The sequence below is a fragment of the Panthera uncia genome, assembly GCF_023721935.1.
Source record: "Panthera uncia isolate 11264 chromosome C1 unlocalized genomic scaffold, Puncia_PCG_1.0 HiC_scaffold_3, whole genome shotgun sequence".
NCBI lineage: Eukaryota > Metazoa > Chordata > Mammalia > Carnivora > Felidae > Panthera > Panthera uncia.
Genome location: NW_026057584.1, coordinates 85,653,153 through 85,667,240, shown reverse-complemented (window position 1 = coordinate 85,667,240; position 14,088 = coordinate 85,653,153). Strand labels below are relative to the sequence as shown.

General features: G+C 35.4%; 1 protein-coding gene across 1 annotated transcript in view; it reads left to right on the top strand.

Annotated features, from left to right (window-relative positions):
• LOC125911419 (rho GTPase-activating protein 15-like) overlaps window positions 1-14,088 on the top strand; it is a 259,727-nt gene that overhangs the window by 46,914 nt on the left and 198,725 nt on the right. The window lies entirely within an intron of this gene.

Here is a 14,088-nt window from a genome sequence, read left to right as displayed (position 1 = left end):
TTTTGATATTCCAGTCAATGAATTCATAGAAATGCATACATTTCTGGGTGTAATAGTCTTTATTAAGGCTTGTTTGAACACTTGAAAGTAGATTGGGAATCTAGGACCTCATGAGGCTGCCATTGTTCAGGGCTATTTGTCTCTTACTGATGAGCCTTAGTCTGAGTTACTTGGGGAGACTTAAGGCCACTACAGGGATGAAAGGTTTCAGATGGAGCCAGTGGTCGATAACACAGCTCCATACACAGTGCAGGTGAAGAAGAATGACACAGCAGGAGAAGTCTCCAAGACTGTGTTCTATGCAGGTGCTTTGCAAACAGGAGAAAGGGGTGGTGTTAGAGAGCTCATGACTTCAAGGATGAACAATGTGTCTCTTCATAGAATTTCAATCTGTAGGGCAAAGCCCTATATGGCTTTATATAATCTTGTCTTGGAACTTCAGTTTAAAGTATTAGACTCATCTAAATGAAAAAAAAAATCATTGTAGAAGTTGTCTCTAAGGAGGACAATTTATTACACTTTTCACGTGATGGAAAATTATGATGATGATAAGAATAAATTATGTTTAAGGATAAAATATGTTTAGACAAGCTGAAAAATACACCTTTCCTCACCCAAGTCTTTAAGCACAGCGAGAATACTTCCATTTCCTCAAATCCTTGTGTATCTGAAAATAGAAAATCCAGGAAGGGTAAGCATTTAGATAATGGCAACTACCCGTTTGGATTAGCTTGAAACCAGTATAGGACACTCGCTTCCTCCCTCCGTTTCTTTCCCATTATGTATTACACGTGCCCTCTCCTCCTGTCCCACACATTACACAAGCGAAGTCTTATTGGACTTCCTGTTCTTTCAGCTGAATTCTGCTTTCAGGACAAGGTCTAATAGATTGATCTACACTAAAATGCACATGCTTAGTGAGCTCTGATGTGAAATCCTTCCATGGGAGTTAAAGACAAAGGAATAAAATTCCAGTTGCACAATTTTACACATAAGCAAGATTGTGTACAAGGAATACTTTAAGACAGAGTTATTATCCCCAGACTTCTGAAAAGATGCCTTAAATACAGCCTCTGTAATTCATGTTAAGACTAAACTTGGGGACCGATGACATAAAGTCCGGGTCTTCAAATTGATAATCTTACACTTCTAACTTCTGCAGCACCTCAAGAGTCAGCTATAATGAATGTCATGGATTTTCTAAAATTCTTAAAATTCAAAACTTGCCAGCCATTAGGGGAAATGGGGAAATTGAGACACTATTTAAATTTTATACAATGGAAGACATGAGATGTATTTGTAACTCGGTTTCTTAACCACTTAGAAAATTATCTACATGAGACGGACACTCAACTAATGAACATCAACATGTGTAACACATCTTAGTTTAGTATGCCTTCTTTCTGTGACAATGGACCAGAAAGAAATGGTAGACGCTAAATATGTATGTGCGCTGACAAATATTTCAATAAGACTTTTTATGTAGACCTATGTGACAAAATTCTCCAGAAGCAGGAAGCCTGGTTTGTATTATACTAGTGCTAGATGAGTTTAAATAAAAAAACAATTTGTATTGGAATGTCTTTTTTTTAAGTCAACAAGTAATGTTTTGAGTAGCTTGAGTGTGTGCAATTCTTTACTAGATAGTTAACAGCCTTCCAGTGGTAAAGAATGAAGCTGAGGATAGGTCTCTCCTCCAGCACTAAAAGAGAGCTTGCCTTACCTTTCTTCTTATGGTGTGATAATAGAAATTTAAAAAGCCAACCTCAATACTAAATTTGGGCCCTTATCTATGTATTTCTTTCTGTACAAGTCCTACAGTCATGAATGACAATGATATAAATTGTCCAGGGACAGTTAGAGCTTACAATTTTGTTTATGTCTTTTCAGCTGTATTCCAGAAACCTTCTATTTGTATTTCCAAACCTGGTGTGATTTGTCCAATAATAGAATAGTTTGTAAAATAATTACATTTTGAGATTTCTATTGTGTCTCATAAAAATTTGGAATCTGATATCATGGGTCTTAAAACATGTCATAGATAAATTAGAGATACACAATAGAGCATTCAAAGATACTCGGTAGTTTTGTCTTTCAATCTTTTTCAAATGAGCCTATAAGAACATAAACCCATATCACATAATTGATGGCATGATATTATGGTAATTAAATAAATATCATTATTGTTTTTATTATAATAATATACATATTCCTATATATGTATATGTGTATACATATGCATACATATAAAATAGTAGGAAATAGATAAAATAATAAACAAAACCAGAATCATTTCTATAATCCTACTGCACACAGATTAATTACTTAATACTGTATACATGAAACATATATTGCTTAACTGTTTCAGGATATAATGTGAAACTGAATATATATATCAGAATGATATTTCCTTCTAAAGGTAGCTATAGAGCAAATACCAACTGAGTGTATTGTTCAGATATGCAACAGCATATGTGAAAATATTAGGGACTTCAGGTGCTATTGGTACTAACTCATCAGTCTGTGTGTAGCATTCACTGTGAGTGCCTCAGAACAATGTTAGTGCTATAGCTCCATAATATCTGGACCATGTACCCTCTGTTCTTTGTTGTAACCCCTTGCCTAACACACTTTTGCAATATAATAAGTGCTTAATCAATATGTGTTAGGTTTGGGGAAGCTGGAGTTCACCAAGTCAAGGCCTCTCCATCCAGAATGTATTGGAATGTTTCTGTCCTTCTATGTAATCCCAATTTAGCACAGGTCTATTTGCCAAATAGGGAGGATTATGCACCGGCCCCATCTTTCTATTTAGCAGAAGTATTAACGATACCCACATGATAGTCTCTCCTGTATTATCAAAAAGAAAATAATAATCTTCTTTATATTTCCTGAAAAAAGGAACTTTAATCTTATCAGTCTCATCCACTGTCATGTCCAGGAGCATCTTCTTTAATTAGGAAAGAGTCGGGTGATCCCGACCTTGTCACCAGAACTTCTCAAAAGTTTGCCTGTGATCGAAATAAGACTTGACTGATGGTAGATATACCCAAACAGGTTTATAGTATATTTTGCCTTTGTGTCTGGAATTCTGCTTCCCTAACCCACTTTAGAAGCAGCAGCCAGAGGGGCTCTCCCTCACCTGAATGCTTAGCAGAAGCTAGCCATCAAAACCTTCCAGGAAGTGGCTGGCTAAAGGGTCCGAATTAGAGGCACCCTCCACAAAGAAGATCAAAAGTAACACTCCACCAACACAGAGACACTGAGAAATGGTTGAATGTGTTCTAAATTAAACTGCCCTGGTGGTGAGCACAGATCTGCCAAAATCTTTCAATTAATCACTTTTACCTTCAGGGCAGAGTTAGGCTGAGAGTATTTCAATAGGTTTTTATTGAAACAGGGTTATTTCAGATATTAAACTATGTTGCACAAAGTAAAAATAATGTTATTTTTAAGTTGCTACCCTTGTTAAATAAAAGTTGGCAAGCATTCTTGGGGTCTGTATTGTGTCTGTGTATTTGTGTATGTGTGTGGCTTTTTTCTGTGCCGTAAGCCTCATTGATTTAAAAAAGTGAACAGCAGTGAATTAGGTGGTAAACATATTCATACAATCATTTTCATTAATAATATGTTATAAATAAGAGAAGAAAGGTTTTAAGAGTATAATTCTGTGCAACACAATTGAGATATTTTTTTTTCCTACATCTTCAGCAGTAAGTTAATTAGAATCACCTGCATTTCCTTGGGTGGACACCAAATGGATTGCAAACAAAAACAGATTAAAATAGCTGCTGGAGCTCATGGCATACAGATGACAAGATTCACAAAAAGGACAACGAGGCACTGAAAATGTTCGCTTTTCAAACAATTTTAGAGGAAATTTAGCTCTTGCAACTTCTCGGTAAAAGCTGCTTGTAAGTGTTTTGCTGAAAGACTAGAACAGCTTTGTTTCTGATCCCTTGATGAGTGAGAGAAATGTTTAAGAAAGATCACTTTACAGAGAGATTCAGGCTGAAATGCGATGACTGTGATTCAAGCCAAGCCAAAAATTACAGTTCAGAATGAAAGGGGAGGGACGCGGTTTGGGAATCCATTTTCCCACATTCCTGAATCTCAATCATCCCAGCCAATGTTTAAAAAAAAAGTCCAATGGAAAACAATGAGGTCACTTTGTTTAGATGTTTTAAAAAATAGGGGTGGGGGATTGAAAAGAATGACAGCAAATATATGAATTTTAAATCAATATCTATTTCAAGTATAATGGGATTAAAGGCCAGACTTTATGTAACTACCATGACTTCATCACAAAAGGAGTCACTTTTCAGTGTTTTCTTCTTGTTTGTGTTGGTGAGCCTTTTATTGCATGCCTTTCACTTATGAAAGAGTTTGTTGCTAAAGTGTACATGTGCATAGTCTACAGATTATTCTTTTCTAAGCGCCAAACTTTCCTTAGGAGTGGCAACTTCAGGAAGCTGGGTTTCTTTCATTAAACCTGCTACTCCTCTCCTGCTATGGTGGTCCCCCACTGCTATTTGGAACTCAGGTTATGCTATGTGAATTTGCTTGCAAACTACCAGATGATAATGGTTGACCGAATTAGACTGTTCATTCTTATGACTCCTATTTATTTTAATTTTTTTTAATGTTGATTTATTTTTGAGAGAGACAGAGACAGAGTGTGAGCGAGGCAGAGGCAGAGAGAGAAGGAGACACAGAATCTGAAGCAGGTTCCAGGCTCCGAGCTGTCAGCACAGAGCCCAATGTGGGGCTCAAACCCACCAACTGCAAAATCATGACCTGAGCCAAAATCAGATGCTCAACCCAGCCACCCAGGCGCCCCATTCCTATTTATTTTAAAGAAACACTCTGAGCAAGTCACAATACCGATATAGATATAGATATAGATATAGATATAGATATAGATATAGATATATATTTTTTACATCGGCATGATCACAGCATAACATAATAAACATAAAAGAAACTCAGAGAATGAGATGAGATGAACCAAATACAACCTTCAACCTCAGTATCTTCTAGACACATGTAATTTTCCTTCAAGACAAGAGATCTCACTTAATGATAATCAGAATCATTGGCCAATATTTGTCTTCAAGACTAAGAAAAAAGAGAGAGAAAGAAAAAAAAGAAAAAAAGAAAAGAAAAAGAAAAGAAAAAAAATAGAAACATGTAAAAGAATTTATCAAAGACTGTTTCTAGGTACCTTGCTTCCCACTTTGCAGAAATCATTCAGTTCATTATCTTTTGTTTTGTCAAATCAAGATTTTAGGTTTCCTACTGAAGTTTCACAGGCAAATTCAAGGTCTCTCTGAGATCCTTCTTACCTAAGATGCTTTCAGAGTGATTCTAAGATTTATATAATTCTATAACTCATATTTGTGTCTACCATCCTTCAAGTTTCATATTATTAAATCTCAAGTTCTTAGCTGAGTTTAGGCAGATATGTAAAAGTCAATATGTAAGAAGTGTAAGAAATGAGGAACCACACAGGGGATGCCGTCCTTAGACTATCATTTCATTTTACTCAGGTATTAAGCAGGGCATACAAATCACTTCCACCTGTATCACACTGGCCATGTTGTAACTTTTTTCCCTTTGGTTTTTATCCTTATTGGCCTATCAATTAGTAATCTGTACGTTTAAAAAACATGATTTTAGGGGCGCCTGGGTGGTTCGGTCAGTTGAGCATCTGACTTCGGCTCAGGTCATGATCTCACAGCTCTGTGAGTTCAAGACCCACATCAGGCTCTGTGCTGACGGCTCGGAGCCTGGAGCCTGCTTTGGATTTTGTGTCTCCCTCTCTCTCTGCCTCTAACCCACTCGCATTCTGTCTCTGTCTCTCTCAAAAATAAATAGACATTAAAAAAATCTTTTATTAAAAAATAAAATAAATAATAAAATAAAATAAAATAAAATAAAATAAAAAGCATGATTTTAAAGGCAATTGGCCCAGTAGTAAGTCTAAATGGAATACGAGTTGAGTGAAATGTGTAGAGATTATATACAAAAATAAGCCTAATGCATTAAAAAAAAAATGGTAGGAATTGGTAACAAGGATCTAGCCCTCAGTACTGATGTGAGTTTTCACAGGACTTTTTATATACTACTATCTACTTTTTTGGACTATAATGGCATAGGTAAGCACCTCTAATTATGAGACATTTAGTAAAATATTATGATCAGAACTAAGTATAAATGTAAGGGGAAAATTCTTATAGTGAAAAAAGACAGTGCACATTGAGGAGGGACAGCTTTTGTGTTTCTGGCAACTCAGTGTGCTTCTCCTGTGTCCAGTGTCCAACTTAAAAAGAACTGGAGAGATGGGAGGCTCATTCAATAAGCAACTTTGTTAGTGACCTTTTTTTACTCTAACATTTCTTTAAAAATTCTTGCAACAAATACTTACTTTTTTCATAGACTAAAAGCAGAAAAATTCTCTTTTCCATATGAATCTAATATGAAATATCTTATAGATGAAAACTCATTTCATTCAGACATACATAAGTCATTGAAAAGGACTATTACCCAAATCAAGCAAACAAACATAGTGAAGGAAAATTGAAGATGATGTATAGAATTGTCAAATCACTATGTGGTACCCAGAAACTAATATAACATTTTATGTCAACTCTACTTCAATAATCAAAACTAAAACTAATTGAAGGTGTATATTTTGTTATGATATTAAAAAGAAAAACTTACTGTGACAATTGTCTTATAAGATTTTATAGCATAGATACAAGGAAGGTAGGATAAAATATCCAAATTGGATGAAAATGGAAAAGAAAGGGCTCATGAAACAAATGGAAGAAAAAAAAATGAAACAATCTCACTAATAAAAGGAACACTTGAGAAATCATAACTGATACCAGAACTTTTGTAAATACAAAAAACGGACAAGACTGAGAAAAAAGGAAATGAGGGGTATACTTATCCTGAACACTGTATTAACATATTTTCCCAATGTTAGAATTGGAGGCACATGAGTATTTTAAATATGCATAATGTAATCCCATGCCATTTATATGCCATTTGCCCATAGACAAAATTATTATATAGCAGTATCTTCACAGTCTAATGAAACTTTTGTTTTTAGCATTAAAATGTCTATCTTTATGAAAAACAATAGAGGGCCCCATTCAAGGTGGCATACTGAAAAAACATGTCTGATTCTCCCTCCTCAAAAACCCCCAATGAAATAATAGAAAAGATATTTTAAAAAGAAAAAAATATATATAATAATGGTGCTGAAAACAGAAAAGGTGCCATAAGCCAACCAGAAATAGAAATTCCAGGAAGACAGAAAGCAGATGGGATCAAATAAGTGGAGAAATGGGAGCAGAAGAAACACCATTCCCAGACATAATAATTAGGCACAGTTCTTTCCAGGGATGTCCTAGAGAATATCCAAACTTGGAGTTGACAAACAAAAAGAGGATAATAAAGAAAGTAACTTGCTAAATGTCAGATCTAATATCTGGGAGACCTGGGCCCCTCCCTTGGACCAAGGAATCACCTGCAGCAGCTGCTTCAGCCTGAGAACAAATTCTAGAAGGACAGAGTAGAAGAGGCTGGCATCTGAGAAAGAAGGCAGTGGATAATAAGGTAACTCAGATCTTCTCTATATAAGAGAGTTAGAGAGCTTTGGCCAGGAGCAAAACAGTTAAAGTATTCCATATCCAAAATCAAATCCTCCCTCTTTTGGTAATTAAAGAGCTGCTAGTCTATTATCTGCTCACCATGGCCACCATATATTCCGATTAATTTGCTCTTTCAGTCATGAGGATAATCTGATATTTGAACATCCATCTTAAAGTAGCTCTAGATAGAAAAGAGACAGTAGAGGGAAGGACATATCAAGAAAAAATAAAAGAAGCTTTTCTGATTGAAAGGGCCTAGATGTAGACACATCTGAGTATTTTACTTCCACAAGTTTAAAGCATAAGTCTTTAAAAACAAATCCTTAAAGAAAAAGCAACTGATCTATAAGGTATTAATGATCAATTTAATAAAGGACTTAACAGCAGAGATGCTACAAGATAATGAAATATTATTTTTTAAAGTTAGAAAAGTAAAAGATTATGACGCCCAAATATTTAAATCAACAATTAATTATGAAACAGTCATTGAAATGGAAGAAATATGAAAATTTACTAATCACATACTTTTATGAAAAGAGAACTCTTAAAAATAAACCCAAAAGAGAATAACAGTGGAACACAAGAGAGGACCAGTAGTCGACTATGATCTTGAGCTGCACTGTCCAATATGGTAGTTACAAAGTTACATTATTTAAAATTAAGTACAAGCTAAGATAAAAGCAGAGAAGGAGGCAAAACATAAGAGGCTTAAATGCAGAGAACAAACTGAGAGTTGCTAGAGGGGAGAGGGTGGGGCAGTGGGTTAAATGGGTGACATGCATTAAGGAGGACACTTGTTGGGATGAGCACTGGGTGATATATGTAAGTGATGAATTACTGTGTTCTACTCCTAAAGCCTACACTGTATGTTAACTAATTTGAATTTAAATTAAAAATAAATAAATAAATAACAATAAATAAATAAATAAATAATAAATAAATTTTAAAAAATTAAATTAAATTAAGTACAATAGATATTTGGTTGCATTGACCACATTCCAAGCTCTCAGTAGTCAGCCAAATGTGGCCAGTGGCAACTGGCTTGAACAGGTAATATATAGAATATTTCCATCATCACTGAAACTCCTTTTGGGCAGTGCTTAATTTGAGGAAATGAAGGAACCTACAAAAGAAGAGAACACATCAGACTTTGACTTTTGGAAGAGCTCCTTTATGAAGCAAAATTTTAATGTTGAACCCAATCACCCTCCTTTTTTTAGTAGTAGTAGCAGTTAATATTAAACATAAACAAGTCACAAAGTATTTATAAAGAATAAACTAAACTTAGAGAAAGTCAGCAGTAACACAAAGGATAAAACCAGAACTATGAGGGAGGTAAGGGAAAGAAAGAGGAAACACACGAAGTTTCTTATTTTTCTGTAGCTCAGAGGTAATTTGATTTAAGAATCAACTATTTCCCAAGGTAATCATTCTTGAAGGATGGGCATCTCACAAGAAGTTATTAATAGTTAAATAAAGCCAGCACAAAGCTGTGGCATCAATATCAGCCATTGAGACAGAGCAAAAATCAAACTTAGAGTTTGAGATTATAACCTATAACCTCAGTCTTTGAAATTAAAGTATGAGAACAGATAAGCTGGTGATAGAAGGTTGGAGACACTCAATTTAGAGGAGGAGGAATAGGTCTGAATGGCACATACACTTCCCCTCATATTCAGCTCTGAAATCAAGCAGGACCTTCAGAAGGATCAAGAAAGAAATGGGCAGCTCTCTTCAGGGGGCAGTCTGGGTGTTCCTGTGCTCATTGCTTTTTGCCAGAGGGAAAAGCCAGAAGACCAAAGAATTGTGAGAATGATTCTTCTTGTGGTAGCTCTGGCCTCCTAGGAATTAGGAAGTGCCATAAATCTCGGGAGAGGGGCTGTTTGTGCAAAATTCCCAGCCCACATTTCAGACTCCAGGGGTTCAGATGCATTTTGTTATGTTCCAGAAAAACAAGCAAGCTTTTGGGCCACACCTCTCAACCAGGCTCAAATTCTACATCTTCGTGGTTTGTCCATCATTCAAGCTACCAAGAATGCTACCTAATCCACAGTTTGCAACTATTTTTAACAGGCTCATCTGCATTGTTAAAAACTGCCTGTATTTTGGCAGATAAACCAGTCAACTCTGGAAACAGTGCTGGTCTCTTAGATTTCTTTTTGGAAAGTGTCTAAGATTTATAGTGGGAATTACTCATGACAGCTGCATTCTTTCCACTGGGTTTAGACCACCATTTGGTCTAATAACTCCTAATTGTGTGTCTATCCTAGTCTAAGCTTCCTAAGAGAAGGTGGGAGGTGGAGGAGAGAGACTTCTTAAAATTTCCTACAGCAATACCCAGTCATCTCTGTCAACGGTAAACACTGTTTTGAAACCTAAGAAGGTCAGTTGAAAATGAACAAATAAATGATATTTCAGCAAACATGGATTTCTTCAGAGAGTTTTTCATAACTGCCATTAATGCCAGTCTGATAAAAAATAAATAAAATAAAATGACTCAGCTTCACCATGTTTCCACAGTATTTTTATCATAACAAGCAAAGTTCTTGTCAGCATTCAGTCATGGCATTTTCTTGAAAGAAGTACCTTTGAAAGTGATTTTTCTCCAAACTTCACCAAAGCGCAGCATGGGTACCTTGAAGACATTGCTCATTGCAAAATCATACGAGGTCTAATTATATTTCCAAAATAAGTAGTTTCCAATCCAGCAAGGATAATGTGGTCATGAAAAGGATGTCCAAATCCACCAATTTACATTGGTTTGGTTTGGCATAACTTTCAAAGTTCTTGGAGCAAAAAGAGGATGGCACGTGAATCACTGCAATTTGGGTAATATTCCCAGGACTTTGGGTTTGCCACTCTGTGAGGCATTCAGAGGGAAACTAATCAACTTCAAGACTGTACCTATGTAATTTATAACTGCTAAAATTCACTGATATGTTCCAGATTATTTTGCAAAGTGTAATACCCTCCTTTTTAATATGTACTTTGTCATTTTCACTCTATTTATGTAATTTAAAAAGTATGATAGCAGGGGGGCATGAGCCATTTGAAGCAGGAGCCACTAATGTCAGAGACTGTTATCCTTCACAAGATATATGGTGTTGATATCTCTGACTCTAAAGGGCTTGGAAGTTGTGTCAAGTTAGATTCAAATTGCATCTAATATGTTTTGCTTTACTCCCTCTTACTTTCTGGTTTCTATCTTAAGCCACAAAGCAGTTTCTCTGCTATGACTTAGTTCTCCAACCACAGTGGTGGCACTGGTCTGAGTTATACTCCCTGTCTCCATCCTCAGCCCTCCCTCCTTTTATCCCAAAAGAAAATTGGGTTATTAATTTAGGATGAGGCTGCTTTGTTTAAACAGTATAGTGTTTTCCAATTGCCCAAGCGTAATGTATCCAACCCATACTGCTCTTTCAAATGTTTTTGATTACTGAACTCAAAAAAAAAAAAAAGTATAAGAAAAAACTTCTACTAAAATATGAACACCAAGGGAAGGTACTTCTTATGTTGTAACTTTAAATTTCTAGAAAAGGAAAAGAACATTTTGGATATTGGGGAACTTCAGTAATTGAAATTCAGTTATAACCCTAGACAACACGTGCATTTACAATAGCGTATAAAATAATTAGAAAAGAAGTAGAAATGTGCTTCATTTTATACCTTGAATAAAGACATATGCATATTAAAGTAAGACTTACGTAAGGTTCTTATTTGAATTAAAAGTTTGTGCATTCAAGCAATACCGACCTCTGATTCAGGTCCAAAACAAAAATTAATTTAAAAAAGAAATATATAGTAAATTTTCTCGTTTTTCTTGTAATAGATGTTAAGTGACATTTCACCATGAATCATCATTTTAAGTAGAGCTAATAGGACTGATTCTTTAAAAAGCATGTGAAGTTTTCTCTCTTGGGGAATGTACATCTGCATGTTGCCTCAATGTTTCTATTTTCCAAAATATTCTTTTTCTCAAATTCTTTCAGAGAAACTGATCACTCAAGGGCAAATACTAGACCGCTTTCATTTGGTGAAATTTTGTCTGCTTGTGGTGGCCAGCAAGACGGCATTATTCACCATTCATGGTTTTGAATGACCTTTATCTAGTTCCCAAATCCAAAACTACTACCAAAGGCCCTTAACTTGCCCCCAGCGACATTTTCCTACAGACAATATGGAACCACCGAAGGTGATTTTAAAGAAGAATTCCAAAATATTTTCCCCAATGGCTACATGTTCAGAAAAAATTAAATATACCCCGAGAGGGAATACTTTAAAGGACACATTGCTTGAATGTGTAAGTTGTAATATTTTTAAAATCTATCATATTCTTTAAGATTTTATAGGTTAAATTTAAATACTAAACACCATCTAATGACAAAGCAAGAAAAGTAATGGTTAATAAATTATGAAGTTCTGAGTATATACGTATAAACCGAAGACCAATATGGTCAAATACTAACACTAGGAATTAAATATTAGAAAATTTTTAATTAACATTATTGTCACATTTCAGTTGTCAAATGCACATTGTACTTAAAAGCAAACAAACTAGAGTAACTTTTGATTAATGGAGCTATTTTGTGCACCAGAAAGAAATAATATATGTGATTTTGATCAGTGGAGGGGTCTTAAACATTCATACATACTAATAGATGTCCAACTTCATCGTAATTCCTCATAAATTCATAATTCTCAAGAAGGGACACAGATTCAAGAGTTTATTATTAGATTATTCTAGAATTACAACACTTAAACCAATTAATACATTTGCTAACAGCTATTTCATTTTATTGATATTGCTCCAAATTGCTCTATAGTTGATTACATGCAAGGGCAAACATCGTGAAGATGAATAGGTGGGCAGAGAGGATTTGTAGGGGAGTGAAAATACTCTGTACGATACTATAATGATGGATATATGTCATTATCCATATTCCAACCCACAGAATATACAAGACCAGAATGAATCATAGTGCAATGATAAACATTGATTATGATGTATCAGTGAAGGCTCCTCAGTGGTAACAAATGTACCATTCTAGTGGAGGTTGCTGATAATTCGGGAAGCTATGGGTCTATGAAGAACTGGAACCATATGGGAAATCTCTGTACCTTACCTTCAATTTTGCTATAAACTTGAAACTGCTCTAGAAAAATAAAGCCTTCAGAGGTACTGGGGTGGCTCAGTTGGTTAAGCGTATGACTCTTGGTTTTGGCTCAGGTCATGATCTCACAGTTCGTGAGTTTAAACCCTACATCGGGCTCTGCACTGATAGTGAGGAACCCACTTGGAATTCTCTCTCTGCCCCTCCTGCGCGCTGCCTTTCTCTCAAAATAAATAAATAAAATAAAACTTAAAAAAATAAAATCTTAAAAGTAGTGAATAATGGTTTTGAATTATACCATCAGTACCAGCATTGCAGGGCTCATGGGTGGTTCAGTGGGTTAGGCGTCCAACTTCAGCTCAGGTCATGATCTCCCAGTTTGTAAGTTCAAGCCCCACGTCAGGCTCTGGGCTGACAGCTCAGAGCCTGGAGCCTGCTACAGATTCTAGGTCTCCCTCTCTCTCTGACCCTCTCCCACTCTTGCTCTGTCTCTCTCTCTTACTCTCAAAAATAAATTTTAAAATGTTAAAAAAAATTTTTAAATACCAGTGTTGCAAGTTATGTTATTCTATCTTAAACTACTGATGAAATATGCACAATGGCAGAAATGCTCCTACTGTAAAAGAGATTATTTCATGTCAGTAAAGAGCTTTACAAAGCCCTTATTTATGTTATGACAATAATTTCTACCAATTTATTTAATACTTATGATTGTGAATTACAGTATTTAATCATGGTGCTATGCCATTTCCCTAGAGAAATAGGGAGATGGGTGGTAACCTCATCCCTGGCATCTCTGAGAGCCTGGACACATCAATAAATATACATTCTTGACATTAAAGTTATGTTATCAATATCCCTTAAGGCGTGTAATAGTGTTTTGGTAAGTGTTTCTCTTTCTATTTTCCTGTTTCCTCATTTTTCGATAACTTGGTCATGGAAATAACTAGATGCCATAAATGGATGTGTGGAAAACAAGTGGTTGATTATCCAAATCCACGGCCAGGATAAGTTATTTTGAATTATAGACGACCAGTTTTAAAACAATCTGAAACTAATTTCACCATTTTGTCGAAAATTTTTTCTTTATTTTCCTTACATAACAGAACACTCCCTTTACCTATAATACACTAGAGATGATCAGGCTAATGATACATCTGGAATCGGATTTTCATTCTGTAGTTTCAAATAATCAGACCAATGCACCTTATGTTATAGCGATTATAAGAAAAAGAGAATGGAATGGGATAGGATAGGATAGGATGAATAGAATAGAATAGAATAGAATAGAATAGAATAGAATAGAATAGAATAGA